Source organism: Lycorma delicatula, chromosome 1, assembly GCF_047948215.1.
Source record: "Lycorma delicatula isolate Av1 chromosome 1, ASM4794821v1, whole genome shotgun sequence".
Lineage (NCBI taxonomy): Eukaryota > Metazoa > Arthropoda > Insecta > Hemiptera > Fulgoridae > Lycorma > Lycorma delicatula.
The window spans coordinates 285350282-285375111 of NC_134455.1; the positions used below are offsets into that span (position 1 = coordinate 285350282).

General features: G+C 30.3%; 1 protein-coding gene across 8 annotated transcripts in view; it reads right to left on the minus strand.

The window, feature by feature from the left end:
- The window catches only part of LOC142332386 (Ig-like and fibronectin type-III domain-containing protein 1), a 676608-nt gene that overhangs the window by 432584 nt on the left and 219194 nt on the right, over nucleotides 1–24830 (minus strand). The gene's annotated exons all lie outside the window — the stretch shown is intronic.

Genomic DNA, 24830 nt, shown 5'->3' on the forward strand with positions numbered 1-24830 from the left:
ATTTAAAGTAGAAATTAACGAGATATAACAACGGTAACTTTCTTTTTTTTATACGAATTAAAATTTTAATCAACGATGAATAAACTCACATTATTTGTTATACACGGAAGTTCTGTGTTTTTTTTTAGATTCTCTGTAATTAGTTCTTATTTTTTATTTGTTAAAATAATTTTATTACATACCAATGATTTTATTGATGACATACGAGTGACAGATTTCTAATGATATACCAGAAACTAATTCTAATAAAATAGAAACCTAAGAGGAGTCTTTATAGTATTTGTTGAATTTTTCTCCAGAGTTTAGTTTAAAAGATACTCGTAAAAGAAACTAGGTACTTAAAACAAAATCTTGCAACTAAACCAATTTCCAGTGGGTTTATCCACTGTATGCACTACGGTAGGTTGTGTGTATTATACATTGTAATTAGAAGATTAAATGTGTGTCAGAACGTTTGTGGATCTCCATGTTAAAAAAGTAAATAAATAGTTTTAGTAATAATTAAAATTATAAATACACCCAGGTATCAATTACTAATTCTTATTTTATATTTTTAATTTATGTAGACAGGGATTAATTTTACTCCTTTTCGATCGAAACCAAAGAACAATTGCATTTTCATATTTTTTTATCCGTGAAATTTACAGCAGGCAAACGTAAGAAAATAAAGATCTTAATCTATTGTTGCTACCTCTTTAACATTACAATAAAATAATATAATAGAAATATAATTCTATGTAATTTGGTGAATATGTAATTCATTAACGTAATTTATAATATTTGTAATATAAATATATTAATAATAATTACCAGAAGTGTTTATTGTTTATTCTAATCTAACTTTAAGCATGATTTTATAAATAAAAATTAAAAAGATTCTGTAATATTTGATACGTGATAAATTATAAATTTTAAATTGTTATTGTTTTTTTGTTTTTTATTACCTGAGCGCTAAATCCGCAGATAAACGTACACCGTTTGTGTTCCAATTACATAAAAAGTAACGAAAAATGCATATTTACGTAATTTCTTTAGTAAATGAATGAAACTGTTACACGTCTTTAATAGCAGAATAAAAGCGCGTGATCAGACAAAATGGTTCTTCTTCCATCACACGTTACATGTGATGATAAAGAAGCACATTTAGAAGAGAAAGCGAAATGGTATTCAAGGAGCCTTATCTCACCCTTTTCCAACCCTCTATGACGCTTATCATCTTTATATGATGCTTTTGCGCATTCGTATTAGGCCATATTAAAGCTGCCAGGCATTATAAATAAAACCTGCATCTCACTCACAGTTGTAACAAATAACGTATTTTTTATGCTAAATCTTGATAACTACACTGATAAAAAGCTTGTAAAAAATTGTTTTAAATGTGAAACTACAGATTATGATACGGAATTTTTGAACATTACAAAAAAAAAAGAGGTTAAAAGAGCATGTTTCTTTGAATTTGTTATTTCACTGGAATAGATTTTACTGATTCGGTAAATATGCAGTTTAAAGAAACATGCATTATTCATTTAATAAATATAAATTCAGTAATAAATTACATTTTGAATAATATCATACATAAGAGAAGTTTAAATATCTCTAAACGATGAGAAACGTGAATACTACGTGTACCAAAATACAGGATTATTATTCAGAATAAAAATTTTAAATAACACATACCTGCACTAAAATCTTTTTATTTTCGAAGAATAACTTCTGTGAGCAAAAACTATTTCAAAAATGTAATTAAACAATTACTTTAAAAAAATTATTTTCTTTACAAGTTTAATATAAAATTGTAAGTAAATATAGAAAATACTATTGTATTTTTTTTTTTTTAATTCTGTGTAGCTTGTCATGGTGTTTGCAAGTTACTACTTCTATTGAATAACGATTCTCTAGAAAGTCCAATTTAGGTTCTGAAATTAAATTATTATGTACAAAAATAATTAAATATTAGTACATTAAAAATTTTATTCTTAATAAAAGCGAATTTTAGAGTGGTTAGAGAGAATGGGATGCAGACTGGTTGATTTGAGTGATACTGAGAGTTAAGTTTTTAGCCAGCGTAAAAACCTCAAACTACTACAATTTGAGGGAGTTTTTACTGAGGTGGTTTGTATCCAACATGTAAAATAATGGTAAAAACAGTTGTTACTAACATTAGATCTTTGGAAGTTGGGCGTTTTCAAAGGTTTAAATTCCAAAGTTTCAAATATATTAAGGCGTTTTCCTGTAATTAAGTAGTAAACATGTGATTTTTTTATTCCAACGTATTTTTGGGTAACTTGCTTAACCTCCAATGTGGAGAGAATTTTATTGGTTATGATAGTTGTGTTAGTAAGTGGTAGTTTTGGCCATGATTGTGTCTCCCTAGTAAAGGTTATTAGTGTTACTGGCAAACAAGCAATTGATACACTTCCTTAAAACGGGCAGCATAATTTCATCCCATTGTTTCGGGATCCTTGTCCGATTCTCGCCTGGTTTCCATAGAAATTATAAAGATTACTTAGACAATTTAATGTACAGTATTCCGTCGCTTTCCATATTGAATAACCTCAATGAGATAAAGGTCAAAGGTGATTTAACTTTCTTGAAAAGAGAAAACTTTCAAGAAAATTTATAACATCTTAATTTAATATTTTAGCTACTCCGTTATTACATGTCTTGTCAGCAGAGGTTTGAAAATGCTGACAAATAATCGCTCAGGCTTTATTTTTCCGCTATTTGTACTCTGATACTCATAGGAAATGATTGGTTATTTGTAGAAAAAAAAATTTTATTTTTATTTGAAGAAAAAAATTAGTTCGTTTTTATCAATTTATAATGTTGCCTAGGTTTTTGGGTTGAAATTTTACTACCACATCTCCCAATAATTTTTCAGTATTTCATAAGCGGCTGGGAAGTGAATGAAACACTATGAATACCGTACCTGATTTTTTAATCTGTGTTATTTTATGTTCTAGTCCGTAATGAATTCAAATTGCCAATTACTAAATGGGATTTCATCATACCTTCAAAGAGTTGCCTTCCCACTTACATTTTATTGATCTGCAATAACAATGTATTAAGGACTGCTTGTATGGAAGCTTCCTATTGTCTGACTTGTAATTTACAAGTTAGTTTAATAATTAAATTCTCGGTTTCGTGAAATTAAATTACAAACAAAGAGGTTTTAATTTCATAGTTTACTGACTACTACTATTACATTTACAAAATCTTTTCTTTTTTTATTCCTGTTCATTTAAAAATTACAGTAAGTTTTCAAAAGTTGGTTTTTTAAATACTTCCCTGTGTTAAGAAATAAATGAAATTTTTATATCCATTAAAACTGATTATTATATTACCGAATAAATTTTTTTTTTAAACATAAAAGTTTCACATTAATCAAGAAATAAATGCAGGTAATATATATGAATATATAAAAATGTAATTTCTGCACAATGTACTTACAAAATAATAAACCACAGATTAGGAACTCTATCGATACAGAGGTACATTTGAAACAACTATCAATTCCGAAATATAACTTTTTCTGTTTAAATAAGACAGAGACTCTAGACGACTAAGGATATAAGGAAACATAAAAAGGTTATATTTTGAACTTACATATGTTTAACATCATGAAATTCAAATATTGTTAGAAAGTTTAGGAAAAAAAGATACATATACGTGACTTTTTTGAGAGGTTTATTATCTATATCTCTAGGCGTTATAAATCACAGTTGCTTTTATTACTCACAGCTTCTTGCCTCATAATATTACTCTCACAATATTACTTTTTATTTACATTCAATCCAACTCTTTTCTCGTGTTAAAAGAGTAAATTAATGTGACAAAACTTCTTACTACTAGAAATTTGCGGGTTTTAAATTTCTCTTGAAATATCACGACAGTTTTATTACTGTTTATAATAAAACACGTGAATGAATACCTGTGTGACTAGGTACATGATCCGTACATTTCGGGCTTGTAAACGTTTTTATTACTTTCATGAAAATGCTGTAAAAATTCCTTCTCTGACTCTAACTTACATAAAGGTTTTATAGTTACAATGAAAATACCTTTGTGTTATTTAGTACATGTACTTTATAAAAGTCTAATCTTCGCCTCAGCAAATGCATTTACCATCGGGTGCATACTTGAGAATAATAGTTTAAAAATAGATCTGAATTCTATTTAAATTTCCTGGCGTGATATTCAAGTAAGCATCAGAATGGTCAGTTACTGAGAAATTTTTAATCAAAGAAATAAACTTAAAGTAAATAAAGATTTTAGTTAATGGGATTTGTCAATTTTATAGATTGACAGTTTGTCACTTTTATATTTTTCACGAAATTCACTCAGAAAACTTTCTCCACAGATTAGACATTTAGTCAGGATTATTTACAAGACTACAAATAACTCAAATTTCAACTTTGAATAATGCAAGAACTTAGAGAACCTGACTTTAGTAAGAGTATAGACAACTTAGTAAGTAGATGGTTCAAACATTTCATTCGAGGTGGCGTGCTTTTTTTTTGAAAATGTTTTTGTATTCAAATGAACCGGGATTTTATTTTTCTGAATACGTTAAAGGCCAAATCAATATCGTGTGGAATTCTGGGAATCGTCTTATAAATTACGACCATTGAATTCTCAAAATATTGGCGTTTGACATTCGAATTCGCACAAAATTGTGATCAGACCCATTTTTTTCACAGAAAAATTATTTGCAACATTTTATTCAGAATTATTATAACACTGAAATTGCTGGTTTATAACTACACCATGCTACAAGCCCCAGTACAGGTTCGACTGTGGGACTTTTTCATGAATTTTGCAATGACCGTGTAACTTTCGGTGAACTCTGGCCTCCACAGTCTCCGGATATCTCACCACAAGATTTTTTATTAATGGGCAGAAATAAAAAGAAAACATCTAAAACCCATCTCTAACAGTAATGCAACAACTCAAAGGAAAGTTGCGTTGAAAATGAAGACACAAATTGACTCCTACATCAGCGGTGTACGTGGATATTTGAACATTTGACTTGTAAATTGAAGAAATACATATTATAGTCTGTTTAGTTTCCTGAATTGTATAATAAAATTACTCTTTTCATTAAATATTTTGTTTTACACATGGGTTGAGTGACTTCATGAACACTCTCTACATCAGTTCACTTCAACCACAAACACTGAATTAAATAGAATTAAAAAAGTGGTTGTATTTGTTGCTGGTCCTTTCCAAACACCAAATGATTTACTTTCGTTTGGCTTCTAAATGCAGTTGAATATCAAACTTTAATTCGTTTCTGGGCATTAAATACTTTCATACTTATATTTGTAAAAGAATATAATATCGCAGCTAAATAAAATACAGCAATGTACTGCAATATATAAATAAAGTAAATATTTTTTTAATGTATCATTATGACATGTGTGCAGTAAATAAATATGTCGAAAGCATTTTCATAAGTGTATTAATTATAACCACGCAAATCTGCAATTATATAAAGGTAAAAGTAACAATCCGAACATTCGGCAAATTAAAAATACAATTGATAAATTTAGATTCTATGATTCTAAGTATATTTCCTTTGAAAATATTCCAAATGTATTTATTACGAAAAGAGTTTCTATATAATCTATTGAGAAATTTTTTAGAAATATCTTAAAAAAGTATCATTTAAAAAAAATGTTTATCATCTTTTACATTTTTCCATAAAAACGATTAATTTTCCTCTTTTTTCTACGTTAAACAATTATTTTCTTTGCTTTAAAATTTTCTTCCACTTGATTTATAGTTTACTGTACAATTTAATTATTTTTCTTTTTTCTATCAATTATTTATGAGAAAAAAAATTATATTTTTTCACGTAATTATACAGAATTTTTTAATAATGTACAAAAATAAATAATAAGTAAATTTCATCATAAAAAGGAAAGTATAATAATTATGTAATGATTTTCAACATTACGTGAAGTTTGATATGTATAAACTTACCTCATAGTAATTAATTGCATATAAAACAGAAAATATATTTTTTTGGAGCTGATTTTTGCATTTTTTCAAAAAACTTCCATCCTGGAAAAGGGAATATTGACAGGATCAGATTAAATTAGGTTAAAAATTTACACTAGCAGCATATCCAATGAAAGAATGCGGCAAGGGATCAGGAATTTTTGCAATACTGAGTATTAACAGTTTAATAGTACTGGAGATAATTTGAACTTTTCGGATTTTTACCTCAAACTTTACTAGTAAGTTAGTATATGGACTAATAAGTTGTAGATATGTGAAGAAAGGACATTTACATTGAAAGCTGTATAAGTGAAAGCGTAGTCATATATTGAATCATTATCCTATTCAACGTAATGAAAAGTCGCCTTCAACCTATTCCGTCAAGGGTAAAAATCTTCAGAAAATACGAGTTTACCCTGAATAAAAGAGGTAGTAATGAGAAAATATACAAGTCAGAAAATCAGTATTTTCTGAATACAAAGTACTATTTTGAATAGTATTTTGAAGATCTTTCGGTTCGGCTAGTCGGAATGCCATGTCACTTGAAATTTCTTATCGTAGTCTACTATTAATTTTACATATTCACATAGGTAAAATTATTTTTACACATTCAGCTCTTCCATATTATTGCATGTAATGTAGATTTTGTCATATTTTGTAGATTTTTAAACTGACTCCGCAAAAAAAACAATTCAGTTTCTACTATGAAACTGATGTCATTAAACATGATAAACGTCACTTATGAATATTTCAACTTTGTCAATAAGAAAATTTCCCCTTATTAGTGGTCAAAAATCACAAAGAATTCAAAAGAGCAAACCGGCTCTGTAGTGTAAATGTGACAGTATGGTGTGCATCCTTAACTTCAAAAATGATGGAAACACTATGTTACGAATGTGGTAGTACTACTGCATTCTGATTTTTGCTTCACAGCATTGATAGTATAACAAAACTTCAAAATGATTCAAGATTAAGATGATAGTTTCCACGTACGTTTTGAGAATTTTTTCCCACACCCAATTTACCCATCAGAATTGAATTACTGTTTAGTTAACCAGATGATCAGACCTTCCTGCTATTAATCTAATCAAAGAATTGAAAACATTTCTTTTACAAGAGATTTCACTCTTCTTTAAAAAAGAATTACATTGCATTAACCAATCTGCTCCATTACTAAACAGAGTACTACTTTGCATATTTTCTTTTAGGATAAGTTAAGACTAAACATTTTAAATTTATAATATATTTCATCATAAAATGTAAATCTATTTTCTCTGTAATCTCTACATGTAGGGGATTTATATAAACAAAAATTCTATCAACAAATAAAAGGAGATCTCTCCACTTGGCTGCATAATAACGTGTAAGAAGTTTGAAAATACGACAAAATTAAAAACAATGAGACAATATACATTACAGTAGTTAGATCAGTAATACACGCTCTTTTTATTTATAAATGATCATTCACTTCATTAAACATGGAAACTTTTATATTTCTGTTTGAAAACTTAAATTTCTTTCATGAAGTTATCCTTAAACCAACGTAAAAGCACAGTGAAAAGATTAAGCGTAATAATCCCAGAGGTGTTTTTTAACACCAAAAGTGAAATTACTAAAAAATTAAATCCAGAGTGATTATCCAAAACGTACAGATTAGCAGTATAAAAGCATTGTATTATTAAACAAAAAGAGAAATTGAAGTGCGTGAACTTAAAGTGCATCTGAATTATTGTTGAAAAATGTACGAATTTTCCGCTTTGGGTGGTTATTAAGTGATGCCTACGATTAAATACGCACCTTGTTATTTTTCAAAGAAGTTCTTAATAAGTTTACGCGCATCTTTTTTATGTCCTTTACATGAAAGTATAGAAGGTTCTAATGTCAGCTATTGAGATTGAAATGAGCAGTTATCAGTCATTACATTATATGTAGAACGAAGGTCGTATAAAAATTAATCTTCAGTTAATGAAATGGTGTAGCTTTTTTAATTTTGTTGTCAAAGAAATGATTACAGTAATTATGTAATGTAATTCTAATAGGTATTCGTGGAACAAGGTTTTTTACTTTAAAAAGTTTTGGTAATTACACAAAATATAAAGTTGGTTGTTAATATCACAGCTTTTATAGTTATTTATGGTTATTAACTACAAATATTTTTAGAGAATCGTAAAAATGAACTACGAATATACGCTTATATTAAAAGTAACTATAAAATAATTTAAGAAAAGTACATTATAAATTCTATTCCATTGATATTCTGGACTCAGAATTTAAATGAAAATGAGCTACACTCCACAAATCAAACACGCAAACTCATATACATATAAATGTACAAAACTTTGAAACAAATTTTCTGTATATTTAATTTCTTAAATTATAAGCTATTAATGCGTTTCTTACTGTAAAAAAGTAAATCAGATTATAATTAAAATTAAAAACCGAGATAAGAGATATGTTGCTATGAGTTTTCAAATGAACAATGATTTTATTTTACTAAATTACTGAAAAATCTCTATTTTTGAAGAAATAATTGAAACTCGTTAACTTGAGTAAATAATGAGTAATAACTTAAAAAATGTAGAATTTTAGAAAGGATCATTTTAACTATACACGTCAAGTGTCACTAAGCAAATCTTACTTTGTTAATTCTTTATTCAAAACGTACTGGTCAATTTTTTAAATCACAAATTAAAACAGTAATCCGACATTTAGATGTCCAAATTCCACGAATTTTAAATCATAATGGTTTAAAAGAAAAAAGTCTGTCGTATTAAAATATGAATGGAATACACCGTTAGCATAGTATAGTCAGTTGTATCAAAACATGACACAGATAGAAAATTCTAGCAAGTGGTCTAAATACGTAACGAATCTAATTTTAGAGACTATTTCAGAATGTAAAAATAATATAAAAGTACTGAAGCGTACAGTATAACCAATTCTGTTGACATGAGGATGTTCTCAAGTTTTACAATTAATGAACAACTCCCACTACAGCGAAAAGATCTCATGTACCGGTATAAATTAATTTTATTACATAATGGATTTCCTCAATTTTAGATACAGTATGCATACAATAATTAGAAATTAAAACTAATTTACAATATTATTAAGTAGCAATAGTTCTATTCTAGATTATATAATAATAATAATAGCTTTATTATTTATTACTATTACTACATTATTTTTATTTCAGAATAGATGGCTTAATTTTCATGTTAATTTTTATTAAAATACGGATTATTTTCTCACGGTACTAATGAATTATTATATACAATTTTATAATCAATCTATTTCTTTTTTTTTTGACTGTCATAATATGGAATATTTCGTATTGTAATTATCTAATATTTTAACCAAATCGACCTTCAATTACACATTACCATTTTATATTATTTAATTAATTAAAAATAAATAATTAATACGAGGTCTGTTCAAAAAATAACTGAACGTTTTTAATTACGCGCCAACGGAGGTATTTAGTGACAAGCGGTTGGTAGTATTATGTTCCGCATAACCTCCTCTGTAACCGCATGTTCTGAATTGTTGATATCTCGTTTAGTTTTTGAGTTATTGTTGTTTCAATACAACATTTTTAAGTGTACATAGCGGTTTTTGTAATGTGCGATTTTTTGAAGATTGAACTTTTGCCTCGTACCGTAAACCGTAAACCCGTAAACCCAGCTCGTATCCGTTACAATCCTTTGTATGAATGTTTCATCGTCATCAGCGTGTTCAAGGAGTTGCCGGCAATTGTCCATCCAAAGTTCTTTCTGCTGTTTGGTCATCAAACGAGGAACAAACTTTGCTGCAACTCGATGAATGTTAAATTTTTCAGTCGAAATGTCATGGCATGATCCAATCGAGATGCTAACCTTTTCTGCAATTTCTTTAACAGTCCATCGGCGATTTGTAAGCACCAGATCGTTGATTTTTGAACGAGTGTTTGTCATCAATTGATGTCGAAGGCCTTCTTGGTCGAGGGTCATCTGCAATTAACTGACGACCACTTTTAAACTGTGAAAACCATTCACAGCATTGCGTAGGACCCAAAGAATCATTTCCGTAAGCTTGTTTCAAAACTTGAAAACTTTCTGTGAAAATCTTTCCCAGCTTCACGTTTTACGATGCTCCCACAAAACGCACATTACAAAAATCGCTACTAACATTTAAACACGTTGCACTCAAATAACAATAACATGAAAACTAAGCGAGATGCCAACAATCCAAGAACAACTGACTACAGAGGAGGTTACGTGAAACACAACGCTGCCGCCAACCGCGCTTGATTAAATATCTCCGTTGGCCCGTAATTAAAAGAGTTCGGTTATTTTTTGAATAGACCTCGTATATTGACAGGTATTAAATGAAGGCTGATTACACCTTTCAGAGGGATTAAAGATTGAACTAAATTAGAAAGATATATTGAGCCAAAAGTTATTTTTTAAGAAGACCAAGATACTTTTCCCATCAGAAGTACTTACTATAAATTACTGTCTAATAAAAGAGAGCCAAAACGTGTACACATATTACTCTTTTTAGTTTAAAAGCGTAATTCTAAAAACAAAAATAAAAAGCGAAGTGGTAATCTACACTCAAACAGCCCCACAATACAGGCTTTCTGGTTTAGCCCTTCATGTAAAATGTAACTGATAAACGATAATAAAGATCGTGATCATTAAGTTTTAACATTTAGATAACATTTTAAATGTTACATTAACTTCAGACAACAACAGCATTTGCTAAATAATCGTCACTGCACTTCACGAGTTAGAATGATTTTGAACACCCTTTTATCCATGTAATACATAACGAATAATCTGGTTGTCTGTATTTCGGAGAGGAAAATCAAACTATCAACTATTTCGTAATTCTCAACCTAGTATGCCTCAACATCATCCCTATTCTTTATATACCAATTGATTTAGGTCTAAAAAATCATTGGATAGATTGATATAATCCAAACCACAAAGTTTTGAACCCACATTTTTGGGTTCTGAAGCCAAGCTCATAAATATGGTCAAAATCTTTTTCTCTCTTTTTACTAGAGTTTGACACTAGGTTTTTCCTGGAATTTTCTAACCTTGATCCTTTACCATGCACCAATTTTGCGTAAATGTTTTACCGGAACGAAATCCGTAAATTGACCAGATCATTCAAAAAGTTTCTAAAAATTGTATACATTTGAGATTCTTTTAAAATAATTTAATAATAAAAAAAAAAAACCAGTTTAATAATTCATTATCTGTTTGTAAAACAGACTGGTTGGTTTTAAATATTATTAATAATTTTAGTTTGAAAAAAGCAAGTAGATACCAAAAAGTATCTGCTTTAATTTTAAAAGTAATTTACAGTTCTGCTTTAGTTTTAAAATTCCTATTAGTTGTTCGCAATATACATGATTATATAAAGAGTAAAACTTCAATTACCATAAAATGTTCTCTCAAAAAAAGTTTCGCTAGCTAAAAGTGTTAATTATTAAACAATTAAATATTGTGTTACTAGAGGGCTATAATATTCCCTAGTTATTTCATTAATGAAAATTGTCGTACTTGTACGAATTCTTTAACAGTTTTTGCACTTTTCGCATGATTTCATCTAATGAAAATTTTAAAGATTTCATCATTGATAATTTGTTTGGAAACTCTTCTGAACAATTTTGAATATCAAATGAAATACGAAAACAAGGTAAAGAGTGTATCATTCAGCTCAGCAGAAGTGAAGCTGATGATTTCCTTTCTCCAACGACCATTTCGTTTCTTTTATTACAGTGCTCATAATAAAAGAAGTGTAAAGGAAGTGATTATCATGCTTCAAAAAGGGTGTTTCTATTACGATCTACACCCTCTGTATTTTACAGGGAGAAAATGTTAAAAAATCTAGAACTCTTTAAAATAAGTACATTCGACCTATAACAAGAACTTTATTTCGTAGTTGTTTAACGTAAATGCTACTAACTTTATCAGTAAAACAAATAACATTTTTCTCGTTATGAAAGAAATATTCAAAATAGACTTATATTGGATAATCTGCCGGATTTTCTGATACGAAGAAAATAAATGTTTTCGACTCACTAGCACAAAAAATAAATTGTGAACTAATAAATATTAATCCAAAATTTAGATAAAGCGAATCAGACATTTTTGATTTGGAAGGTTTAAAATTTCATAAAATAATCATTTTATCTAAGACTTGACTTAACAGTTCATTGTTATATGCATTACTTGCACTCATATCGTCATTTACGCCCATTTAATAATCTTTGTCACATCTACAATTGCTTCATGTTATTACTTTGATAAAAAAAAACTTATTCACAGTATTTTCATTGGCACTCTATTTAATAGAAGAGAAAAGACAAAAAATTTAAGGTGTAAAGGATACTGCCAAAATATAAATAATATTATAATAAAAATAAATAAATACAAAATTAAAAAAAGTTTGGATTTAAAGCAAATCCATTAAATATACAAACCAAATGAAACACTTAAAAACTTCAAATCCTGTAACGCAGTTCTTGATATATAATCTCGTAAATATTCCAATAATATATTCTAATCTTTCTTTTCCAGTAAATTTAAAATTAATCTTAACGTTATAATAGTGAAATAATTCTTTGTCATGTAAAACTTTGTAATGGTTTGTAAAAAACTGTTAATAACTAAAAAGACTGTTATCTTGAATAGTTAACATGTAAACTGAGATTAAATTCAGCCTCGAATAAAAGTCATAAGTCATTTTAATAACAATGCCTAATCTTTGGTCTTGTAAACACAAGTCTCTGTCGTTTCTTGAATGTAAAGTTAATTTTTCACCTGAAAAGTACGTCTTTTTCAGAGTTCGTTTCGTTCTTAATCAACATTCATCAGTTTATCAGATACTCATATCAGTGTACACTACTACTTTGTATCGTGAAATATACCATATAGCGCGTGATTCCAACAAAAAAATTACAACAGAAATTGTACCGTAAGAAGCTGATAACATATCCCGATTCGTTTGCATCTGCTGATAAAATGATCAAAAATCAAGAAAATATTTATATCATAGCGCCTGCAAAATTTACCTTGTTAAATATCGTAGATATATATTCCAGCTGAAACGTGTAAAAACTTTTGTTGCATTTCATCAACGGAAGTAGTTTCTCACACGATTAGTGGAAATAAATAGAACGCAACAAAGTATGAACAGAAAGTTACTTAAATTAGAAGTTGACTTTAATGAAGAGAATATCGTAGTCATCCGTCAACAGCCCTTCTATAAGGTAAGCTGCTCCTTATTATAAAGCTAAGATTCCTAATTTCGTTTAATCCGTAACATTCATATTTTAAACGATATTTTTGTCACTTTTCATTAAAGTGATCGCAATATTTTTCAGAAATTAATAACATTACAGTGATAATCCATGTATAATGTTAAACAGCATATGTGTTGGTCAAATTCACGATAATATCTATATGAAATTTAATTAAACTGCGAAATCTATTTTCTGAAAATAAAACTACAAATAATTCATCAATATTGCTGAATAATCTAAGCACACTTACTCCAAATCTTAATGAACATGGTTCATTAAAATGGAGGACAATAGACTACTATCTGTTTGCGTGAAACAGCCAAGGCCAAAGACTCCTTCATTACGTAACAATAGCAAATCTGACCTTGAAAGTAATACAAGGCCAAACGAATTAGATAATATTCTCACGCTGTAGAAGAACCAACAGACGGCTTACTCTTCCTTCATGCGTGATTACATTTCTACTTCACATTTCTAATTTCAAGTAGTTGGTCTACTGTATAGGAAATTAATACTTTTCAAGAGTTAACGTTTAAACAAGAAACACAATCCTTCATATGAATCCAAAGAGCATATAATTGAATATTAATCGTATGCGACCTACAATTTTAAAAATTATATACAAAAAATTAGTTTTGTATCCAGATTACGAAAAAAGGGGTGATTACTTATTTGAAATATGAATCTAAAAAAGTGATTTTTAAAACACTGAAATTTATTTCGGAAAATAGCTTTCACATTTTGTCATTTGATACTACAATTACATTTATTTCCAGCTTTGCATTCTTCTGATCATCATATACGTACATGATCCAGGAAAAAGATTATTATGCGACGCAGCGGTTATAAGAACGAACAGAATTCGGAAATAGAATATAACTCTGTAAAGCCTGGTTGTAAAAATACAAAGAGGGAAGAGATTTTTCAGCACACTACACGCTGATGTAATCGAAGTTTTATCAGTGACTTATATGGTTATTGAAACGTGCACGTTAAAACTTAATTTCTATTACAGATAACCATCATAAATATAAAATAACTGCTTTTATTTATAATAAACTATAGTCTCTTTAAGCAATCTGTATTTCAAGTAAATTCAATATGCTTAAAATGCACTAAAAAAACAAAAGTGAATGATGACATTGCTATAGTTTTAATTTAAATACTCCATACACCTTAACATCGATGAAACTAACCGTTACTTCAATAACCAGTGCAAATACAATTTCGCAATTCACAATATCACAGAAGTTACAGACCTCATGCAAAATAAATAAATAAATAAAGTAAAAGATTAGATAAATTATATAAATAAACGTGAAGAAATAATCGCTTACCATAAAACCAATAAAACAATCACATTGAAATATATAAATTTAATTCTATTTTGTTCGTCGAAATGATAAATTAATATAATAATTCACAATTTAAAAAGACGTGTTAATTTAATGGTTCCGTAACATTGATTGTTATTGTTTTCCCGTGAAATTCTACAACCCGTGCCCGAGATCACGTGTGAATGAATTAAGCCTGCGTAATTGTAAAGGAAGCCTGGTCGTGGCATGCAAGGCACAGCCAGAAGGGTCGTTATCTGTGATAATGCGGCACCTTGCCGTATTATCGAGCTTAGGATTTAAGGGGTAACACAAAGGATCAGACAATAACAGTTTATCCACAGCATTGTGTCCAGATCAGATGTAAACTGTTCGTTCGCTTCCAGCATTCTGCCGACACAAAGCCTTATTATTTAGGCCGACTAAATGCGCTACTACCGTTACTGCACTCAATCATTCACCTCGCTTCTATGTACCAGAATAATTATCAAATCCTAACCGCGCTAACATTAACCGTATACGAAATTACTAGAATACTAGCTTAACAATGTGGTGCTTTCATCCAGTCACCTTTGTGATCCTATTTTAAAGCAAATATCACAGTTTACATTAAGGTAATATGATTTTTTAAAGAAATTTCGTAACCCATTAAGTTTATTCACAAAATAATTTGAAAATTAATATAATTTAAGAGCAAATAAATAATTACTCATAAAAAACCTCTATAGATATAAAAAATTCGATAGGTTCTAATTCAAACGAAACGGCCTTTATGCCTTATTTTCAAATCCTACATCCATGCGTCACATTGAAGAGTAAGTTCATTTAAAAACATTATTTTACAAAAACTGGCTCATCTAAGCTGGAGCCGCAGGGCAACAAAAGTATGATTTGAACGTATAGAGGATCAAGGATACGTTTACCTGATAGCAAACAAAAACGTACTCTCTTTCCATGACAAAATAATGGTGTACAGGGATGGAAATCTACCAGCTGTGATTAACAGACAGTATCTTTTCATAAAAATTAAATCATGTAGATTAATTATATCGTTCTTACAATACTAAATTTTAAATATATTATGATTAAAAAATTGAATTTGTTTATAATTCTGTAATCCACTGGTAATAATAAATTTGCAAAGAATGCACTAAAAATTGTTCAATTTTGTGAACTGCAGACTTTTCTTGCCAAGTTATTTAATTAATTTGATATCAATTTGGGTGAAATCTGATTAATGTAATCTGCCGATGTTGCACAATAAAAAAAGTAATCCTAAAAATAATTACATTTTATATTAAAGAATTTTTTTATTCTAAGAAAAAGTGTCTGCGTAGCAGAAACGTTGAGAATATCATACAGTAGTAAAAAGTCGTTCTAATCAAAATTAATGAATAATTCTATAAGATACTTTCATTATATACAAAATATATTGCACAGAAACGTATCTAGCTGTTCTTATATAATTTTACGATATGGATCTTACCACATCCATATTCATGTATTCATATTTTAAAATACGAAAACGTTTAATAATGTTTTCGTGAATAAATCAAGCACAAACTTCAATAATACAACTGCCTGGGAACATTTTTATTGATTGTGACTGATTTATGTGGGAAGGTAATCTACATCGTCCAAAACAGACCTACTTCACGTTGCAATGTGAGTAGTGAATTTATTTCGTGCTTGTGTATAAGTACGATTAATTAAATTTTTTTAGGGTGTAGGTAAATGAAATAAAACTATTTTACTTTTTTATACCCATGATAGATCATGCCTTACATTAATTACGCATTCAACAACCATAAAAATGTAATATTACATTATTAGTCTATTATTTCTGTAATACTCGTATTTACAACTATCACCACCAACAATAAAACCAGTCCGCAATTATTTACGTATAAGAAGTACAATAGAAAAAAAATTGAGTACGTTGTAATAGAAAATAGATTTCAAGGTTTTCATGGGATAAGGTTTGGAAATTCCATTTCCTGATGACCTTTTACTAGAGGTTCTATTTGTTAATATTCCTTTCAATTAGCGGAAATAAGAAAAAATCCTTGCTTCCTTCCATTTACTAAATTGTGCAATGCGTGTTTGGCAATTCTAATAAGAAAAATATAATTTAAAATTTTACTATTTTTTTTTTCTTTTTAAAACAATTTTATAAACCGTAAAATCGTTTTTTTTCGAAGAAACCCTAATGAGGTTTAGCAGATAAATTAATCAGTTAATAGGTGAAAATGTGAACTAAAATTAGTAAAATTGTAAGTGATGTGATATGGACTGGAAAACTTTAAGTCAATTATAAAAAATATCTAAGCAGTCATTGTACGCTCTATGTCTGTTACGTTACCACAAATTTGAGGAAAAAACGTGTAATAAATAAGTAAAATAGTACTATGTTTTTTAAGTTAAGTTGTATTTTTACGCCCATCTGAACACATTTTCAAAATTATTAAAATAGTATATCATTGATTTTTGTTGTTGAAATTTTTAACTCATTGGTCAAATATTTTTAAAATAAATTTCAATTGTTTTTCCGTATATTTTTTTCATTTACACAAAATAATACATTAAAATATTTTTGTAATTTTATCGATATTAATACTTGTTGTCGCATTAAAATTAGTGATACTCATTTCTTCTATTAAAAATATAGACAGGTTATATATTTTTTTAAATTTAAAATTATGTTGTTATATTTTATTACTATTCAGACTTACGACGTTAAATGTTAAGTTTTAATTTACTACAAAATAAGAATTTATTAAACTGAAACTTTTTTATTTTCATTAAAATTAAATTGAATTATATGAAGTGAAACCTTCACTAAATTCTCATCTAAGAATAAAAGATAATTCAGAACGTCATATTATCGATTCATGTAGGTTACGTTCATAAATTATGGATATAACCACATTTATTAAACACAAACCCCGATTAAAAGTAAAAATATTTACATAAAAATCGAATGAAATTAATCGACTCGGTTTAAGGCAAGATTTTATCGTAGGTTTTTAGGTAAATAGATATTCCAGGCTTGAAATGATGTTTTAAAACTTAACGAATAATATCACAAATAAGAATTATTATAGCAAGTATGAATATGTGAAACATATTCTTTCTCAAAAAAAAAATATATATGTGTATATATAAATATAATAACTCTTGTAAAAAAGAAAATTGATTGATGAAAAAAGATACACATTTTAATTAGAACAATAAAACTCAACAAAAAAAAAAAAACAATTTATTTACCTACAACCACGTTTTTACAAAATGAATGTAGATCTAGATAGATAAATTTCGTAAATTTTACATACGTTTGCGAAGAAGTTTGTTGAAAATTCTTGCCTAAAGTAGCCAAACAAGCTTTTTTTTTGTTTATCTATAAAGAAAAATAATATATTGTATGTACTCAGATACTAGCTCTCTTAATCACTCTCTCTATGCGCACAGTTGCGTGTTTGTGGGAAAACACTTACATACATATGATACAGATATTTGAACTATACAGATATATGAATTATTTTTATGTGATTACGTTCATACACAAGTCGGTAAGAACAAAAATAAGTTTTAATACATGATAAAATTTATCAAAACAAAGTTGAGATAAAATTTGAAAATACAATAAAGTTCATGGTTATACAAAATCTGTCCCTTCAAAAATAACTTTAGAAATTCACTGCACTTCGTTAAGTTATCAAAATATTCAAATAATTTTTAGATTAACAATAAAAGCTTATTGCTTATTTGCTTAGTTTATAGTTGTAAAAGCAAATGTGTATCTATATAAAGAGATTTTTACAACTGTATTCACGGTAGACTTAGGGGAAATACCCTACAATAAGGGTAAATAATAAAATTTGGATATCGATAAATCACGTTAATTATTGTCTGTTGTAATTCTGCTTTTATTAAAATTTTAAAGTGCATCAAACATAAATTATTAGCTGATCGAAAAGTATTTCGAAAAGGCTTCCTGATTTTTCGCGTGAAAATTGTTCACTTAACTAAGTCCAAGACTTTGCTGAAAAGACAAATGATTGACCAACAAAGGCATGACATAATTCTATATAAATGAAGATTTAAATCTTTCATAATAGTCCCACTGAGGATCGTTTTAATAACATAGACAAAATCATTATAACTGGCTAATAAGTTCTGAACTGAATATTTACAAAACGGAAAACATTTTGATTTCTAATGCTTCTAGGACGTACATGTTTACATGTGTGAGTGTGTTTCCGCGCCCGCGCGCACGCTAGTGTATCGTAGCTTGATATTAGACTCAAAATGAATAAATTTTCAAAATTCCTGTCTAACTTTTCATCTAATAAATCACAGTACCATAAAACTTCCTACTTTTATTTAAAACGGCTCATTTAAAAATATTATGGGTTTATAATTGTTTTTATAAATATACTATACAGTAAGATATGAGTTTAATCGATACTCTAGCACAGAGGTTCCCAAACTTATTTTTCTCATAGACCACTTTCAAAATTTTGCTGGTTCCGGTGGACCCTATGCAGCTACATTTCTACCATATTTCCAGTCGACGGAAAATGTGAAGATTAGATCTAACTATGAAAATTTGCGTTACGGCTGAGTTCCACGAACTTACAGCTTCCGAAAAAAAAGTGAGAATTGATTGGTTAATTTTTGATTGACTGTGCTGTGAGTGGATGTCAAAAAAGTAAAGTTGGCCAATCAAAAAAAATGCTTCCATCCAACTTTACATTTTTGACATCTACTCACAGCACAAGAAAGGAATCAATTCTCACTTATTTTATTTAGAAAACTTCCCATTCAGAAGCAAAAGGAAAAATAGTATATTTTTTGTGTTGCATTTATTCATATATGTAATCATTACACTATTAATTATTATTGTTATCATATTGCAATGTAATATAATAAAATTGTCGTAATATAATTAAAATTAAACATTAATAACGTAATGTAACTTCTACAATGACAATCACAAAATAGTTACAATTTTAATGGGAGGGATGTACTTGATGGATTGACAGCAAATTATCAATATTTGGCTTCACTTTTGTTAGGAATAGCGCAAATCTCCCCGTTCCGTGATATTGAATCTGCTCCTTTTTTTTTTTGATAAAAGGTTTGTAACGACACTAAAACTTTTTTCGACAAGATATGACGAGGGAAACGCTATCAAAAGCTTTCTCGCAATTCCCCACAGTCCAGGATATTTTTCTGGTATTTCTGCCTGCAGCCAAAATGTTTGATACCGTCTTTTAAATTTCACCTTCAGTTCCTCATTAGTGCTAAGCTCGAGTAGCTCCTCTTATAATATCACATTCTCCACTTCCGTTAACATTATCAGTAAACATTATCTGCCTAGATTGATACGCAAAGCCAAGCCAACATTTTAGTTCTTCACTATCGAAACCAGATGAATTTTCGTGGACCCCCACTTACAATTGTGAACCCCCATTTTTTTGTCACGCCAACGTAGACCCCCGTCGAGTCTCCCGTGGACCCCTGGGGGGTCCACTTGGACCACTTTGGGAATCAATGCTCTAGCATTTGCAAATATACCTAAACTACTTTACAGTAATCTAAAACAAAAAAAATAACATAAATTATTTCAACAATGATCTGGAAATATGTAAAAAAAATTAAGCCTTTCTTTTTTAGACATTTAAACCTAAATAAAACACTTTTTCCTGATATTGTTGTAAACGTCAAATATTTTTTAATTTATTTATATTTTTTACATATATTTATATCAACAATATATAGAGCAAGATACTTTATAGAAATCAATTCAGAAACTTATGTCGCTTCAAAATCCGGTTAATGACGAATATTAATAATAGCATAAGATATTCATTTCATCGGTGCAATTTTGCAGGAAATATTTGAAAAAAGTTGTAATTATTGTAAGTACAAGATAAACAATTACAAACTGTAACAGAGGTCGTCTAGTAATCAGAAATAAAACATTGTAAAGGTGGGTTGCTTAAGTTATGTTTAATAACAAACAATTAATATAAAATTCTGTTGCAAAATTTTATTATTCTGACAGTTTCTTATACGGCTTTTTTTTACATCAAAATTATTCTATTATTAATGAATGAAAATAAATATTTTTTTTTTTAAGGTAACATATGTAACTTTTGTAACCAACACGAGTGTACTCGTACCATTATTTTTACTACTAATATAGAGCTCTTTTAAATTCAAATAATGCGAGTCATAGAATTAAACAGTTTAATTTGCATGCATGCGAGACTTACCAGTAGTAAACGGTATGTTTATTGTTTAATGTCATATAATATAAGATGATGTAACTGAGCATAGTCTGATACTGGCCTCTTTTAGATGGCTAATCTCATAGTTAAATGGTATTTCCGGGCTTTTGTTGTGGGTAGTATCTTCAAGGGTAGAGCCTTCAGGCATATGGAGTGTTTCTAACGAACAATGTAATAATTATGTCAAAATAATATTTCATAAAGAGTAATTTTACCGTTATTATTTGTGTGCGCAATATATAATATAATATATAATATAATTTTATTATCATGACCATATTAGAGCAAACAACTTAGCCACTATTTCAATGAAAATAATTTATTTTTAAAATCTTATCTTTGAAAGTATTTCAATAAATGGAAGAGAAAATTTAAACTGAACTGAAGTTATGTTATTAAATATTTTAAACACAAATGAATACATTAAAAAAATTGAAAATTGTAGGTAAAGGGTATAGATATATTTAATGAATTTATAGCACAATATTCACTTCTCATAAATGCCTTGATGAGCAGTTCATTTAATTATCCATAAATGCAAACATAAATATTAAAGAAACAAAACTTTGTACGGGTACCAATAGTATTTTTTGCGTCAGAACCAAAAACCAGTGAAGCAGGAACAGAAATCTCATTTCTTAAAAAACAATAATGCAAAAAGTTGGAAGTCAATATTAAAACTAAATAGGGGAGGCGCACCCATTGTTACTATTTAAAAACAAAAACAGTTAATAATTAAACGACAGCAGTTTAGCTGTCACTCCTCGGTCGTAGAATGCCAGCTAGTACCTGTCCACCATTTAAAGCGCTTGGAGCTTCTATCTGGCTGGTGACCAGCCATTATCTCGTGATAGACTTCCCACAGCGGCACCGTAGGAGTCTATACATTCAAACAATTAAATCACCCTTAAATCTAACAATGACGGTTGATCATCGCAACTTCATTGAGGAACTCCCACACGGTCTGACAATGCGGCTCTCGCCACACTGACTCGCCGTTTATGAGCGGCCAAGTTTCCCCTTGACCTCTAAGTTCCAGGGTGACTCGGTTTCTGGCACCTAATGTGGTTACTAAAAAGCAACTTTTCATCAAACAGAACTCCTAGGTACTTATTAACCCTGACTCGGCTCATTACACAGTCTTTATATTTAATGTGGAGATTACGACTGCATGATAATTTGTCTGCACACTTGAGAAGCATATACTTCGTCTTGGGCACAGAAATCTTTAAATTTTGAATGTCCATCCAGCCTTCGGCGGTTGACAAAGCCGCCTGAGCTCTACTTTCCAGTTGCGGTCGTGAATTACACGAACAAAAAGGAGACAGTCATCTGCGAAAGCCTGGACCGTGACCCTTTCTGGGAATGTCAATCCCAGAAATCCGTCGAAAACCATGTTCCACAGCAGAGGACCAAAAACGGAACCCTGCGGGCTTCCCATGGTGACGGACATTTCCACAACTAGGTGCGCATCGTTGAACAGAGCCGAGCGATTAGACAAGTAGTCTCCTACTACGGCCTGCAAGGCTACGGAAACATCGCGGCGTTCCAATTCATAGAGGACAGAAGTCCAACACAAGGTAGGAAATCCTGCCTCATGTCAATAAAAATTGCCAAAACGTATTTTCCGTCGGCGCTTTACACCTCGGCAAGAGCATTTAAGATGCAATCCTCGGTGCCAACATCTTTCATGAAGTCCTATTGGCCTCGATTTAGAAAACTGTTCATCTGGATATTTTCCCAGAGCCATTTCACAACTAGCGTTTCTAGCAACTAACCGAGAACCGGTAAGAGGCTGATGGGTCGATAACTACTGACCTCAACAGGATCCTTTTCAAATTTTATGAGCACCCTCACCAAAGCCACCTTACAAGCCGGAAAGCAGCCACAGCTTAGGCACCCCGAGAACAGTCTGCCAAGCGGTTCTCATATGACAGGCAGTAGATTGTAAAATATATCCGGGTCAAGTTGGTCAATCCCCGGTGCCTTCTTCAGTGCTATTCGAGAGACCACTCGGTCTATATCTTCTGGTTCCACGGTCTGCACATCAGGGAATGGTGTTTCACCTGCCCTAACGCCAATCCATTGATATCCGCTTCATCCTCCGATCCCGTCGATCAGCTTCATCCTCCAGAGCATCTGGAAACAGAGTATCCAGGAACGCCTGGTAAGTCGCCACAGATGTTAAAGTATGGTCTCGACCAAACCCGCACCGAACACTGGACAATACGTGCAATGGCTTCGGCCTGTAACATGTCTTTGCAAGCTGCCAGGGATTGCGTTGCAAATCACGCAGGGGGTCTTGGCAGAACTTGAGTTTGGCTTCCTTGATGGCGTGAACGTATTCATTACGGACACATCGGTAGATCTGAAGACGTTCAGCGCGCACGTGGTCAACGATAATCCCCGTTAGGGGGCGTCGCTGGTATCTAGTTCTCGCGGACCTAACTCTTACGCGCAGCACGCTTAGGTCAGAGGACCACCACTCCTTACCGGGCCTCCGTCTGCGTTCCACAGACGCCCCCCGGAAGTAGGTGTCATGACGGGTCCAGGCAAGCCGAATTGCTCCGCCATCAATTCCACCTCCTCCTTACACACCATGCACTACTCCAGTCCCTGTATGGCAGCATCGCATGCACGCCTCAGCCTGTATCGATCCAGGCCCCTTACATGATGTATATATACGTGATATAGAAATTGAATATTATTAAATTACGGTGACTGATTTGGAATTATTGATGGTATATATGTTATAGTACTCGAAACCAAACACGGAAAATAAACCTCAACAACTGTACTGCGAACATATAATTCAGTAGTAGCCTCTACACTGTTTAATAACGGTCCTTAAGCTGATGTCGCCAATCATATCCACACCTACTGAGGAATGCTAGATATAGTCTCTTACAGCTCACTGTACTGTAATTGAACAAAGGAAACCATTTATAAAGCTAAATGTCATAAGAAATCTTTACAGTAAGAAATCATTAGCGATTTATAAGAAAACAACTAAAATTAAGTTGTATTCAATTTTACAATACAATTTACTTAAATTATAGCCCGAGTAGAAAGAATTTATAATTTCCTGAAGAAAGATATCAGTTGTAAAATTGAAAAGGTATCATAAAAAAAATGTTTGGTAATAGAAATAGATATATTTTTGATAGAAGTGGGAATATATTTTTTAAATGTTAACAGCATATTACAGGTATATACCCTATATACATTCGAGTTCTTGAAGGTCCGAAATAGAGACAAAATTCAGGCCACTAATTTTAAAATTACTTTGAAAACCTCCGAACAGGAAACAAAGAGAGTTTACCAAAGACCTTTATGGAATTAATGTTACCAAAAGAGAAATGGAAAGAGAGGGTTAAAGGAAAGAGCTATGAACTGGAGAGGAACGTTAATCTGCATATCCATACAGGAGAGTACCTTTCCTATACTTATATTTTCAGATCCCTATAATTTCACACATTTCATAAGACAAATCTCATCCGACATCAGGATCATTTCATTTAAAATAATTATCTTCCTCTAATTGGAGTCTGACTGAATGGCTTATTGTTCAATTTAATATTTACAGGTGTTACTCAATATGGAAGAAGATATGCAAGTTTCCATGGCCTGTGAACAAGTCAGTTGATTTTTTTATAAATCTTAAAGAAAAGCAATTCAAATGTCTGCTGAAGCAGACATTTCAGTTTGTTCGACGTAATGTCGTTGATAATTAATGCGGTACACCTATTCAAGATAAAAATACATCTAGCTAGTTGAGAGCAGTATGGGTACCAATTCGTAAAGAAATCTTCAAGCAATCTTTGATCATAGTTATTGGATTCGATTTATAAACCTCTTACCAGCCTCATTTCCCTTAAACTTGATATCTTCTTCCTCGAC